Source organism: Strix aluco, chromosome 1 (assembly GCF_031877795.1).
Source record: "Strix aluco isolate bStrAlu1 chromosome 1, bStrAlu1.hap1, whole genome shotgun sequence".
NCBI classification, from domain to species: domain Eukaryota; kingdom Metazoa; phylum Chordata; class Aves; order Strigiformes; family Strigidae; genus Strix; species Strix aluco.
The window spans coordinates 101,697,032-101,710,998 of NC_133931.1; the positions used below are offsets into that span (position 1 = coordinate 101,697,032).

General features: G+C 38.5%; 1 long non-coding RNA gene across 1 annotated transcript in view; it reads left to right on the forward strand.

Annotated features, from left to right (window-relative positions):
* The window catches only part of LOC141933623 (uncharacterized), a 261,845-nt gene that overhangs the window by 67,045 nt on the left and 180,833 nt on the right, over positions 1 to 13,967 (forward strand). Inside the window, exon 3 of the long non-coding RNA XR_012626147.1 lies at positions 13,775 to 13,854. This is a non-coding gene — a long non-coding RNA (uncharacterized LOC141933623). The remainder of the gene's footprint in view (positions 1 to 13,774; positions 13,855 to 13,967) is intronic.

Sequence of the window (13,967 nt, forward strand, 5' to 3'; positions counted from 1 at the left end):
CCTTCTTTCCTTGCTGTGTGCACATTCTGTGTTTTCTGGTGTTAATAAAACTGGTAATTCTGGGTATTTTTCTTAAATTCTCAGCAGTTAACATGTATTCAAGATGTTTCCTTTAGGAAAGTTTTTCTCTTTCCATATGCTAACTAGGGATCTGTAAGCAACACTGCCTTAAAGCGAGATCAATGCCTGGTTCCACAAGGATGGCAGTGGTAGTGTAGGGCAAAAAAAATGACAGTAGTGTTTTCCCAGTACCTTGTCTGCTCACACAGTAAAGTGCTTACTATATGTTACAACGTCCTGTATTTACAAAAAATATGTTATTTTAAAAAAAAACTAAGCATCATGAAAGAGAGTTCAAGATATATTTATGCTTAAAATGTATACAAGCCTTATTTATTTTTCTATTAATTCTTTGAATATTATTGTTAAATGTGTGAATAAGTTTCTATCAAGTGATCTTGTAGCACTGAGCGATGGTGGATGAGGATATAAAGTGTTGTACCAGTTTGCCTTGTAGCCTGTTGCAAACCTAGTTGCACTCCACAGAGAATGTTTCCTCTAGATGATATTTTGAGCTTAGTGTGTACAAGTAGTCCTGGATTTATTTTGCAGATGCACGCTTTCCTGCTGTCGGTGGACTCAAAGAGTCTGGATCCTGATATGGTTGGCTACTTGAGTCAGGGCATTGCAGTACACTTCCTACATGCAATTTCGTACCTTTGGCGCATTTAACAACCTTCTTACATGAAATACCATTATTGTTCTCACACTTTAAACAAATCATATAGGGTTGTCACTATGGATCAAATATTCATTGCCCTGATGTGCAAAATGTGTTCTTTGACTATAGCATTCATTTCTGTGCAGCTATTTTACATCACTACTTCCACTTTTGATGGAAGTATATTATATGTGCATATCATACAGTTTCATTGCAGAAATGGTATGCCTAACAGCCTATTTCTCCTCCTCTCTTCAAGAACCTTGGTTTTCTGTGCCTTAAGAGATTATATGGACACTTCTGCAATTCTTTTGGGATATATGCTGCCACTATGCCTGCTGACATGAGACACAGATCTGCTTTCACAGCAGACATTTGCTGTTTTTAAATATGTGGAAGACACTGCTTGTATAGGTGAAAATCTAGTAGCAAGGTTGGAGCAAAACAGAGCAGGCAACTGAGCTTTCTCAACAGCACTGCTTTGCTTGTGAGCTTTGGAGGACAGGACTAGTGTGTATCTCTGTAGTAGGTTTTTTGTAAAAACCACAGATAAACAAAACCCAGCCCTAGGATGCAGGTGCTGCAGTAAATGGAGATCAAAGGATTTCATATGGTGAAGAGATGGTATCAAATCAGAAGGCCTAAGAAAAGGAGAGTGTTTTTAAAAGGCCTTGATCTAGGGTGTTTCCTCTTTAGGACGTGCCCTTCTTTAATTTTCTGAAAAGTTTCAGATCACTTTTACAGTTCAATTTTTTTCCTCATCTTTCCTTTATTATTTTCGCAGCCTGTGAGCTAGAGAGGAGCACTATAGGTGGACCATAGAGTTCCATGTATCGATCTATTTTTCTTCTGTCATTTTTTTTTTTTGAGACTAATGGCAGAAACATGCTTTGCAACTTTTATATGAATGTAAAGAAAAGACAAAGCTGCCAATGTAAGATTGATATGTGTCCATATGACTTGATCACTGTTTCTTCCTGTTTCTTTCATGAGAATGCTTCAGCATGAGCATTATTTCAGGGTCTGCAATTAATGATTGTAACTAATATAAAGCTGTTATGATATATTGTAGTAGTGTACTTTTGAGTGTTCTTTTAAAAATGATTTTGAAATACAGTTGTGGGCTGATAAATATAAATGTTGATAAATGACTATAAGACAACTATATGTGAGAGTTTGAAATACCTAAAAGTTTTCAATAAGAAAAATAACAACAGTCTAATACTTGTATTTGAAGGATTTCCTAAGGTTGCATAACTTCATAGTAAAAAGAAATTAGACTGGAATTACATCCAGGTTTTCTTTAAAAATAAACTACACTGTACTTTAGGATCCTTCAGAATGAAAACTTCCTTGTAAACTAGAAATTAAAATGCTCACAGAAATGAATGGAGGGGAGGTAAAAAGGGGCCATGAAGTTGTATATCATGACTATGTGAGATAAAGAGGAGCCCATCACAGTATTGGATCATGATGAGGGGGCAGCTAATACCTTTTTAGCTGTAGTGGTAAATCCATGCCTGATTTAGAGTGAAGATGTTTAAAGTTGTGGGGAGACATACTCTATTACAGGATGGAAGCATCCTTTTGGTACTGAGTTGTCACCTGTACAATGGCACTTGCTGTACTGTTCTTTTGTATCTGCTAAATGGAGGCTGGGGTGAGAGGAGCTTCCCAAAACATGTTTCTGGGATTCCAGAAACTTTAGGTAGCTGCTCCTCAGCGGTTAGTCCTGGTTCTCTGGGGTTTCAACACCCTGGCCCTGTATACAGCATGCTCTAGGTAACATGACTTGATCGTTTTTAGGAACAGCCTTGTCGTTCACAGGTTGGTATGTCTCCAGGGAATGTATTTTTAGGAGAGGTGTCAAAATTAAGATAGTACCACCCATTTATCTGAGAAATGTGTCACTTGGAGAATTCTTGTCTAAACACTGAAAAAGATTTTCTGCTTGTTTTGGTTTCACTCTGCTAAATTGATAAATATTGCCTGTTCTTCAAAGTTGTTTAATAAAGATCATAACATATTGTTTAGATTAAAGCAGCTTTATATTTCATTACAAAAGTATTATGTAATTATTATATTTGGACCTCATCATCTTTTTTCTTTTCTTTTTTTCCCCTGCTACTATTATTCTGTGGTGGCCTTCAAACAAGGAATCCTGTTAGATTCTCACTGGGTGGCCAAAAAGCAGAAGATTGCAAGAGTTATAAAGATTCATGTTTGTTTTGGGTGGAGGCTTCAAAGGCTCACAGGCTTCCTTACACAAGGATGCAGTCAGGAAATGGGAAGGCAGGAAAAAAATTCTGAATCTGTTTTATATAAAATGGGGAAAGGCAGTATAGTAATGGATTTCTTTGCACTACATGTCTTTGATGTTTGTGTTAGTTGCCATCAATAAAGCTTCCTGTTTTTTCTTTACATGTACGCTTCGGTAATGCAAAATACAGTGATACATTCATAAGGCAAATTGTAAATAGTGTGCTGAAGCTTAGAGACTTAATGTGTATAGTTCAAGGTGCTGGATGATGGGGTGTATTCCAGTCCATATGTTCTGCAGATTCCAATTAGTAAGACCCTCCTGCTGCTGTGTGGGATAAAGTGTGAGCTAGGATTTAAAGCTGTATATTTTTTTTTGATAAGTTACCGAAGGAATTACCTCATCATTTCCTTCCAGTATTAAAGATAACACACTCATGTGGCTTGCCCAGGCTGGTTTGTATCTGGAGGGCTTGTGATTTTGTTGTATATCACCCATGTTAGTCATTTTATTAGATGATGTTGAGATATGGCTGTAAATCAGAATTCTAACACAATATTACGGATGTCTGCAGGAACACAGGTCTTTATATACATGTCAGACTATTGGCACTTAAAGAATTGTGCGCTGATATATCCTAAGGATGGATGAAAATAAAAGGAAGAATTTATTTCTTGTTCCATTCAATCAATTGACTTTTTTCATGAAGAAAGGAAATGTTTAGTATTAATGTGCAGTTGCTTATATATGCTGTTAGTGGTGTTATCTGTTATGTTTGAAATACCTGGTGGTCTTGATCAAGGAAAAAATCTTATCTGTGTGCTTTCTAGCTGTAAATTTTTATTTTTGCTTTTAGATTACCACCACCCAACCCCCTCACTCCTCTTTTTAAGAGGCTTGCCATTAATGAAGTTGCACACAAGAAGTGATTTGGATTGTAGAATGGACACAAGCAGCATACATATGCATAAGGAGATGCTGTGGGATAGTCAAGACTTTCTTTCAGAGTCACCATGGAGCATAAATCCCACAGAGGAATGACTCAGGAGGACTTGGTGTACTTGAGTGACTTCTTTGAAATCGTTACCCTTTGTCAATATTTGCCTACGTAGGCATTACTGCTTGTGTTCTTTATGTTCATTAATAGGTTGAACTTTACATCGCTTTTGTGGTGAAGGAACTTTTTGTTTAAGTGGAGAACTGAAGTTGCTGGACATTCAAGCAGTGTCTCAGTTTGCGATCAGGGGCATGCTGCAGAACACCCCAGTGCCCTAACCCTGTTAGGTGTGTTTTTGAGCTCTGTCTGGGTCTGTGGAAACCAGGATGTAAGGAAAAGACAGGGGTTTTGTCCTGTCCTGGTGTTGAGATGTAGCTAGGGGCTCCTGCAAGTGAGATGATGTGCATCTGAGCTCAGTAATGGGATGTAGCCTAAAGCTGACTTGCCCAAGGCTGCTTGGGCAGCCAGGACAGGGCAAGCAGCTGAGACCTCACCCATGCTGCTGCTGGTTGGTCAAATGACTATGTGACAGAAGCTGACCAATCTAGGAAACTTCATTTAAAATCGTAACTTGTAGTCACTCACCCACTGATTTAATGAAAGTGAGGAGTGGCAGCAGACACTGCAGTGTTGCAAACTGGTCAGAACCCAAGCTGGTTAACAGAACATTAAACAGCACTACATGGGAAAAATCAAGCAAACTTAGTTTTCTTGGCAATAGTTACCCTTGTTTTCCATTTCAGGATGATCTAGGGCTCTGTGAAATATAACTAGAGATTGTCATTACAAGTCCTACTCAAGTCAGCTTCCCAAGACCTCTTATGCTCAGCACTGACTCTTAAGTCTGCTCCAAAACCGCTGTAGATTACTAAAAATAGATAGTACAGTCTTTTGATTGTTGGAAGATTAATGTTATAGATTCTATGAATGTAAATCACAGTGCCATTTGGGAAGGTTTGCTTTTCTAAATCCTATATAAATACCTTCAAACAAATATTAAGGGGGGTGGGTAGGGTGGATTTTTTTATTTGCTTTGGGTTTCTATTGTAGTACTTATTCCAAGAGCTGACTTTAGTTGGACTATAGTGGCAGAAGATGAAACCTGATATAACTTCCACTAAGGGACAAGGAGATCAAAGCAGTTTTGGAAACCAAACCCAAACCTGAGAACTTTACCAAGTTTGTCAGTCTAAAGGTGTTCCATTAATTCAGTGAGCATCCTTGCCACAATACATTCAGAGATGAGAAGCCTTACAAATGGAAGCTGTGATGGCCATTACACTAGCAAAAATTATTTTTGTCTCTGGAGTGGCAGGCATGTGTTCAGTCAGCCTTTATTTCCTGCTGCCCTGCCTGAGAGTCACTGCTGTAAAACTGAGAATGTTCTGATTATTATTTGTTCTTAGGCATCCTTATGCTGCTGTGATGGTACCAGGGGACACTTATCTGATGATGCTTGCTATAGTATAAACTATGGTAATATGATAATGTTGCTGTTTCTAGTTCTTCGGTGAAAGTAACTGATTTTATCTGGGATTAGAATATTAGCTTTTAAAAAAAGGCAATGATTCTCCCTTCTGAATTTGCTACCAGTATAATTTAATTAAGTATATGTATTCTTAGTGTTAATATGACTAGAAGTTGGATTTCTGATTATGAAGATATTTTCTTTGTTCGAGAAAAACAGCCTAAACCTTTTAGAAAAGGTGGCTAAAAGTGAGTGACTGTCTAAAGATACACAGACAAAAACCCATAAAAATTACTGTTTGGCATCTTATTTGACATTTGTTGTGGTACCCTTTTAGGAACTTGAATATAATATTCCCTATTTGTTGTGTGCTTTTCCATTTGTTTGTGTATTGAGGCAATAGATGCCACTTTAAAAAAAAAAAAAAGTAGAAATGAGATTATAACTCCTGTGTTGACATGGGAATTTTCTCAAGTCTGGGTTCTTCAATTATTTTGTAGTGGATGTTGCAACAGCATTGAATGATTACAGTTATTCACAGGAATTGTAATGCATAGGAAAAATAAGTCAATGTTTGCACTGCTGCTATTTTTTGGAAAAAAGATATTTGGCAGTATAGAACATGTATGCGTAATAAACTCTGGAATTTTAAGTATAGTGAGAAGGATATAAGAGGAAAATGCCTGCATTTTTTATGAGTGTGACTCGTACAGGGTATGTTTGCTATGGTTAATATGCAGTGGTTTTTGTCTGCCTGAAATACAATGTCCTATGTCTGTTCACAAAACTCTTTCATTTCACTTGGCTGACCTTTGGCCTTGACTTGTTTTTGGTTGATCTTCACTGTCTTCAGTCAGAGGCAGCTGTGTATAGTGTATACCAGGGGTAAATGCTGCCTCAGTGCAGTCAGGCCACGTTCCCTCACTGCTTTGTGTCTGCAGTGCACCACGCCATGTGGCAACGTGTACTCTCAAACCCCATCTAAACTCACGGTTCTGGAACTAGCCAAAACCTGACTGCTTTAGTACATGTCCCGGCAAGCACACACAAGCTGTACTTGCCAGCTGTGCTGTCAGTGATGACAGTCTTGCAGTACTGTCCCCCTGAGCTCGAGTGTTTGTGTAGTCCCGTGAGACACCGTGCTTCAGTGCTTTCCGAGCGCTCAGCACTGAGGTGTGTGCACAGCGCGTGGCCGTGCTGCCCGCTGTCTCGGGTGGGTAGATGCACCCAAAACTGGGGTCTCAGGAGGAGAAGGCTTGTGAAAACCTGAAAGGGGTTGGTTAGAACAAAACAGGGGAACTCCCTCTTGCTTTCCTTGAGATGGATGTTAGTGTTTAAAGAAAAAATAACAACAAAACCCTGCACGGCCACCTCCCCACCCCCTGCCCGCCCCCCCCCAGGTTTCAGCTCTGCCTCCCAGCACTGGGAGTCTGCAGCTTCAGAGGAGAAGGCACTGGCCTGTCAGCAAAAGGGAAAGCTGGCATGCCTTTGGGGAGTCCAATCACAAAAGAAAATCTGAAAGATGCCTACCATCTTAACTGACTTTATTATTTTAGTGGAAGAATGCAGTAGATGCATGTGTTTCCATTCTGCCTGAATCTGAGGTACTGGTGTTGGTACTCATATTATTTCTGGTCTGTGTCATCCCAGACATTTTCTAATATGCAAATGTCACTACTTACTAAAAACTAAAAGCAAGTTAAGTATAGAACTAAAGCCATCTGGTAGTTCAGACAGAAAAGTTAGATAATTAGCTATTCTTGTCAAGGGACTGTGATTAAAATAGGCCATCTTCATAATAGTGACTAGTTTGCAGGGACTTCCTGAAAGCCACCTGGGATAATGATAATGAAAAGAACAAAATTAAAAAGGAGGAGGAGGTGGTGCCATTATAGCTCCTGGTGACTTTTGTAAGTGGATTAAGTCAGCTTTTAAATAACAAGACTTTGTTATTTTGGTACTTTGGAAAGAAACATAGAATGAATGTTCTCGCTTTGTTTGGCAATGTGACGCAACTAGGTCAGCCAGGTTACTGCTGGGGATCCTTAATATTTCTGTGTGAAGTTCTGGTTTCATTGCTCACGTACTTACTACCTTGTGAGCTCTAATCTGTGTAACCTGGTAGGTCCTGCTCATGGAATTTGTTCCTTTTGGGGAATTAGCACTATTAAGAAAAACTAGATAAGGAAAAACATCAGCATACCATCATTGCATCATTCTTTATCAGGTGATGATCGCAATATGCATGACAACGTTAGTTTAATGTGAATTTATATTGATATCTTTTAAGAAAAAAGCTGTTTAGCAAGTGGTACTTAAAAGTAACCGAACTGTATAGTGGGAGGAAGGATCTGTGTAGCTCTGGCATCTCCAGCCCCCTCTCCAGCACTACTGTGGAAGGGCTCTGTGCTCCTCTTTGGCCTTTCCTACTGAAATCTTGACCTCCTCACCCAAGAGAATAGCAGCAGGGAAACCTCCAAAGGCTGAACAGCTCTTGCTCTTTCCTGCATATGGATTCCTTAGTGGATGCCCTATGCCAGTGAGATAGAATAATTTTAATCAGTGAAGTCTGACCTGAATCTTCTTCTACGATGAGTCTCTTTGGGAACACAGTGTTAAGGGCAACTGTGCTAAATGGACTAGTAGGATAGAATAAATGGATAGTGAAATGGCAAAGGGAGAATGCTTCATCGTTGGCGTGATTTAATTAAATGTATTTTCACTTCAGATGGGTAAAAATCCTAGATCTAAATGAGATGAATTGAAAATATTTTTTTTTGACAGTTGCTACTTACTAACAATTCTAGTAGAGAGCTGCTTGTGCTGTATCAGATAAAGGTTTGGAAGAGTTCCAGTGTGGCTGCAATATTTTCTCATATAGAATGTGCTGCACATCTCTTCTGAAAATGTAAGCAAGTTGCATACTTAAATTAAAATGGGGGCAAGATTTAAAAGTACACTGACTTTTCTGTGCTTAGACTGTCCTTGCAAAAAAATCTGCTTCTGAGTTATTTTCATTAAATGAAGCTTTTATGTCCCTTTATTCCTTGATTAGGAAGGCAATGATTTGAAAAATTCAAGATATTGAGGTCTCCAAAGTGTCAGGGAAGCTCAGCTTTTAGAAAACATAAGGAAACATTTCAGTGCAATATGCTCAAAATAAATTACTGTGAATGTTTGTGGATATACAAATATTTCTGATCAGATTAATGGGTCAAACTTTCATACCATTTAAAAGGCGATGAATTTGCATACGCATGATCAAGTTAATATAAGTCTCTAAATGCATTCTGTGTAAAACAGCAGTGTGATGCATCTAGTGAGTACTTATCTAAGGCTTGTTCTAAGAAGTGTTGAATATGAACACTGCCTTAGGAATTTTCTTTTTTAATACTGATAAAATGAAGCTATTAAACTATTAAAAATGGCTTTTGAAGTATTTTCTTGAAAACCATCGAAAGTGGAAGATCCAGATTTTAGCTTCCAAGTGCTGGTTGTCACTCATGTTTTAAGTTCTGCCTGCTTGTGAGTTGTTTCAATATCCTTCTGCACTTGTTGACCTGATTGCCACAGTTCTGCTTTGTATTTTTTATTTTTGTGTGTGGCAAACTTTTCCATTATGCCCAGACAATCTCACTTTGCAGCATTCTTCACATTTTTGTTATTTACTTACATGGAAGAAAAGGGACTGAGAAGTTGACCACCAAGCTGAAGTAAGAACAGGCTTTTCACTTAGTACTGTTATAACTGGCTTTAGATAAATTTTGCAAGTAAGTGACTGTCAAAGGTATGAGATAATAGAAAGGCTGGGTAGTTGGGGTTGGGCACTGTTAAGTTTGCTCTCTTTATGGCAGTTCATTGGAGTTGAATTTAATCTGGTTTTAAAAGTCAGATATTTTTTTTTAAGAACAAAAGCTTGTATTGTAGTATGACAGAACTTTAGATTTTTTTTTTCTCCCCTAAACTGTATTTCTCTAATGTGCCAGAGTTGTTTTTTTTTCACATCTGCTTTTTGATGAGGTGTCTGATTATATGTTTTGGTTTTGTCCTGTTCCTTGTATGAGTTGGTGAAATTCAGATTTTCTTGTAGATAAGCCTTTGGCCTTTCAGTTGCTTCTGCCTTGCAAAGAAATTAATTCCTTCAAGCCAGAGAGTCTGCAGCTCCAGCTGTGACTGTAGATGAATGTTCTTGCAGGGTCATGTACTGTAACTCTGAACCTAAATAAAAGGATTAACAAGAGTTCACTTGGAGGAAAAATGCTTAATTTCACCATAATGACTATGAGAATCCATAGGGAAAACCAATAAAGCTTTACTATGAAAATTGTTAACAAATGATTATTCCACCCTGACCCCCCTTCCTGCTGTTATTGTACTTTTGGAACAGTAACAAAGGATGGGATTGACCTAGTTCATGGTAGTACTTTAGTCTCTGGCCTACAAATGATCCTTTTCTTGAAAAATAATTCCTAGTCTAGTTCTTTTAGGAGGCAATGATGGTATTTTTGAAGGAAACAATGTTTTCTGATGCATTTCACGCAGTCTTCTGCCCTAAAACTTTCCTTGGTGCAAAGGAAGAAGGGGCATTGTGTAGATAGTTATGCTGGGACTGAGCCTGACAGCCAGCAATGCCCAGGCGATGCATCTTATTGTTCGAGAAGAGCATGTACATTTTACACGGCTAACACAAACTGATTATAATGATTCCTGGCAGCAAGGGATGATTTCCAGGGTGACTCTCTTCAGCTGCCTGTGTAGAGCTCATTGTCTCATCTCCAAGCTGCACCTCTACCCAGGAGCGAGGGAGGGCAGAGGGGGCTGCTGTCAGGGGGCTTCTTCACTCACTAGTATCTCTGTTGGCTGTTGATGGCTGGTGTATGGTCCCTTTCCACTTGAACAAGCGGTGTGAAGGGCCCAGCCACTACTCAGGGCGATAGTCTGATCCTTGAGCGCTCTCCTGTTTCCAATGGAGATGTGAGGGGAGAATGGAAGGAGTTTGATCATAGCAATCTTGACTCTTTCCCCAGCATTTTAGGATTGCCAGCCTCAGGCAGCACTATTATCTGAGTAGTCAAATACTTCTTTTCCTTCCCAAGGAAATGGATCCAAGTAATTAAAATTGACAAATGCAACTGGTGCTGCTTGGTGTAAGAAATCAAACAGACAAGAGTCATCTAATTTTAAAGGTTAAAGATCAATATTAGCTTTGTCTTTTGCTTCATTTGGGCTTTGGAGGTGGTCAGTGGGTCCTGGTTGGTAGGTTGGTGACCTTCTTGAACCTCTGGCTAGAAAATGTCATAGTGCCCATCTGGGTTGACTGCCAGGAGCTGCTGGTGTTGAAGTCAAGGCATGAAGTCTGGTGCATGAACAGCGCTCCCTGATAATGGTCCGACGTTCTGCTTGAGCATATACTTAGCACCAAGAGCTGGGAAGCATTTTGGGTTCTGTCATATGCTTTTCTGTTCCTTATTTTTACTTCAAAGACTTTGCCCCTTTGAGACGTGTTTATGTATCTCATATATATTTGCAAAGAAATATAACTTGTGAAAGTATTCCTCAATCTTTGTTTCATCAAAAGACCACCTAATAGTTTTTTTCAGAGAAAGAAAAATCTATGGACAGCACTGTGCTGCATTTCAACAATGGTTTTCATTTGTGACCAGATGAGAATCACACTAAACTTTGAATGTTGACCCACTCTTTTTATTTCTCTCCTGTTGTTTTCTTGCTGGCATGCTCAGGAATGTGGTTTCAATTTTTCCTTGTCATGATTATTTCGTGGACCACCTTCTGAAACTGTAGGGACCACCAGCAGTCCATAAAGATGACTGAGGAGCCGCAGTCTGCATAGAATTCCACATGAAACTTTTGTTCTTCATCGTACCCTTGCTCCAGCACTCTGAACCAAATGTTTCTGATGGTCTCTTGTTTAATACCCAATTTGGCTTTAATTAGGCACAAGTGTCAAGTGTCTTCTAAAGGTAGGAACTAATTGCAGTCAGATAAATCAGTCATGCTCTTTTACCAACTTCATTTTATCACTGGTTGGTTTGAATTTTGTGGCTGTATGTTCAGGTAAGCAGCCTGTGCTTTAGAGGTGTTCTCTGTTTTTCCTATATTCTTTGATGACTTCGTGAAAGAGGTCCCTTTGCAGAAATTGCAGAGACTGTTGGAAGAGACTTGAGTTTTAAAAGTACGTTTTGTGGAAGCAGTGTGGTATTCCTGAGTGGCCTGGATTTCCAGACAGTGTTGTAAGGTGAAAACATTAGACCAAAGCCACTGCAGGAAATGGTATAACCGTCCAGTCTTCTCTATTGGTGTATGTTAATTGACAAGTTTACACTAACAGGATTTAAACATGGTCAGGGAACTGCAATTTAGGATTCCCCCCACCCTTGGAAAATCCACGTAATAGCCTGAATGCACACCAAGTTTGTAAGATTCATTCTGGATAAAGCTAATTTACATTAACAATTCAAATGTTCTGTATTCTGTAGCTGAAAAATGCTGCTAAGTTACTTTCCACTTGGAAAGGCGATTTGGGTTCTTTCTTCTTCACATCTCATCCAGAGATTGTACTCAACCATGTTGTGTACTCTAAGCTATGCCTTGGTAACAACTCATTGCCCTGAAACCTTCCTCCATTATGTCTGGGCTGTGTCACTGAAGGCTGAGCAGGTTGTGTGGATGTAAAGGAAGGTATAATAGCCAAGATGGGTTGTTGTTGCTACTATGAAGTGATAGCAGAGGGAGCACAACTTTTTTTTTTAAAGGCTAGTTTGATCTGTGAGCTAATGAATTGATTTTATTTGCTCTGCTTACAAATTAAATAAATATGAGAAGAGTCAGTAATGAAACAATATCACCTGATCATGCCATTTTTCAACTTATTTCTTAACATAGAGCTGCACTGAAGCTTCTACTGTGTAGTAGGTGGTGAGGTTCCATAGACTTTTAAGAGTTACGTGAAACTGGTGATGTGAAAGGATGCAAATTAGAAAAATGATTGCAAATATCTTTTTCCTTGCATAAGTTAACTTCTAACTTTTATGAAAGCATTTATGTGCATATACTAGTATTAGGTAAGCCATTTTAAATTCTGTAGATGGGTATTGCATGTGGCTTTTGTAAGCTTAGTCTCATAATAAGTATAGTGAAACATAATTGTAGCCATTAGTGATGCTTTGCAGTCCTTACTGTAGTAGGCAGCTGAGCTGGCCATGAAAAGTAACTGTATTGAAGCAGCAGAAACTGCAGTGTTCTTCCATGTGTTAAGGATTATTAGAAATTGTGTGGGACCTACTGAGGGATTGCATCTTGCACTTTAGATTTGATTAAGATAATTTTATAATGTGTATAAGGGAGAAAACGTGGTATAGGTGTAATTCACAATAAAATGTGGGTCCTTCATAAAAGCAGACCTGTTGGCGTACTGTTATAAAGAAGTGCTTTTCTCGGGTCCTAGAAAGCATGTTTTGCCCATGGAGTTTATGGTGATATGCTTGCAGACATGGGAGTTAATTGCAGTACACGAAATCTGAAAGGTTAATTTGCTAGCTAGTTTACTGCATAGTTACTCTCTGTTAATCAAGCAGATGCATGCAACATTAACAGTGCATGTTTTTTCCAATGAGGTATTTGATTAGAAAGAGAAGGCTTTGCAGAGATACAGTATAACTAATGTAAGTTGCAGAGCCTTTTAATGTACTTGTGTTGTAGCTGTAAAGTCAAAATGCAGCTCTGAAGAATGCTGTGTCCAGAATTTTAAAGCATTCTTTATACCTGGACACTTAAGAAATGTAGAGCTTTCCAACTGAAATTGAAAATAAAGGAAAAACGTTGAGGCGAGACATGTTTCACATTTAGCATAAGTCTTCCTTTTTGCAAATTATAGCCATAATTTGGGAATGCTGTTTCTTTTCCTGTGAGAACTGAAAAACTTCTCTGTATACAGTGTGAATTAATATCAACAAGTGAATATGTGGATACAGCATACTTGCCAAAACACTAAACCAACTAGGGATGACTGCTTCTCTTTTGATACTTTTACATATCGTGTTGATTTTTCCATCTATAATTAGTCTTGTTAGTAATTTTGTTTCTTGTGGTTCTAGTTCTGCCTCAGATGAATGTATCACAACTTCATTTTGAATGAATGGAGAACAAGTTAAATAAAAAAAAAAAAAATTAAGAAAAGAATCATCTGAACAAAGAATTCCTTGCAAGTGCGGCATAAGACTGAACTCTGGAGTATTATTTTTGTACTTGCTGTGGATTTGGTGACTTTTGTATTGTGTAACATGCTTATATTTCTCTTTAAACATTTAGGAGTTCATCAGATCTTTTTGTTATGTGGATGCTGAAGCATTATCCTGGGACAACAGCAATGATTGATGAACACACTTCAGGTAAGAAATCAGATGTATGCCATTTGGTATGGTTGTTCATTAACTTTCCTCACATTGTTTCAGTTAAGCTTCAATAGTAGCAGTCTTACATTACAGCATCAAAATTCACTGAA